Consider the following 1,641-nt stretch of genomic DNA (forward strand, 5'->3'; position numbering starts at 1 on the left):
CCCAATAATGCATAATTTCATTTGATAAACACGTTTAGATTGAATGGTAATTTATAATCAGTCACAAGAACGTCGAATCTGAATCACTTGAAAAAAACACGGGGGTGCTTAACTTTTTTCCAGATGTATATTATGGTTTCAGTTAACCTAACCGAGTAATCTGTTGTTTGTTGAAGTTTTCTGAAACAATTTTGAACTTCGGGTAATTTTGATGTGATCTCCAGAAAATTTGAGATTCTATTGTTAATAATTCTTTCTCAAATTTTGCCACACAACTAGTTAGACTAACTTTCCTTCCTTTGGAAACACATGAATATTTGTTTGCTTCCAAGAGACTGGGATGTAGCCAGAATTTAGAGATAAATTAAACAATGCTGTTAAATGATCACACAATCTCTGAGTGCCCTTTTTAAGGAAAATTACAAAATATGTGTTAACAATATTTATTATAATCGTTCAAACTTACCGCTAAGCCATCTAGAGGGGAGGGTTTTTTGTGTGTGTTAACTACCCGGTCTGGCCGTTATGTGTATTTAATGTCGTAATAGGCCGTCAGTCAAGGATAGAAAATGAACTTCGTTCCAACCATAGGGAATCTAAGTTTTATACAGTTTTGGATAATTAATAATATGCCCGAGCTTGTGTCAAAAGATCTACTTAAGATTCGCTCCAGTTTTTGCTACGAGGAGGTCAAATAATACGTGGTGAGGTGAAAATTGGCATTTTAGTGCTTCCTGTTATGTTTGATTTCTACAAACCCTCAAAGTATTTGATTTCCAGGAGTTAAATCTGGTGGAATGATAAATATATACACTGACTACAAACACTATAATTTTCAATTTAGTGGACCTACTTATAACAATTTTATAGATATATATAAGAAAATGAACATTGTAAATTATATAATGAAATACTTAGTTTGAAAACAATCATTGCCACTATTATTAGTATGGGGATTGTTTAAATATTATGCTATTTCTTTGGTATTTACAGATAAATTGGTAATAAACTTCACATGGAGTGGCTGCACAGATCTAAATTAAGCTTTAAAAGCTATGTATGTATACATACGTCTTGTCGAGTGAAATATGACATTTAACGAATTATATCAAATCAATCAAATTAAAAAGACATGCACTTATACCAGTTGTATTGTTTTGTCTTAAATTTCACCGCTACCATTTATGCCATTCCGAATTTTAAAGTATTTTGGAAATGGTGATCTTGATGCAAGACATTTGTTATGTTCGGCCATTTCTACACCAAGCAATCTCACTTGTGAATGTCTGGTCTTTAGTCGTTTATTTCGAATGAACTTTTGTCAATGAATCGAGAATAGCCAGTACCCCCAGAGGGAATGTCAGTGAACTACACATTAGAAATTGCAATCTCATGAGATTTACCACCTAAACTGAGCCATTTCCGAAAACAGTTTCTAAACTTTTCATGCTAGGTAGCTGCAAAATGCTATATTGCTTTTTTGTGACCGATTGATACCGCAACTGTGGATTTTGGCTCCGATATGGTGGATATTTTGAGCCCTCAGATGTTTAATGGACCGAGCATGATACTGTTGAGTCATCGAGATCACGTAACAATTCTCACGCCCTCTTGTTTCTAGAACTATCCCGTATCTTGGCG

This window comes from Limulus polyphemus, unplaced genomic scaffold, assembly GCF_000517525.1.
Source record: "Limulus polyphemus unplaced genomic scaffold, Limulus_polyphemus-2.1.2 Scaffold967, whole genome shotgun sequence".
NCBI classification, from domain to species: domain Eukaryota; kingdom Metazoa; phylum Arthropoda; class Merostomata; order Xiphosura; family Limulidae; genus Limulus; species Limulus polyphemus.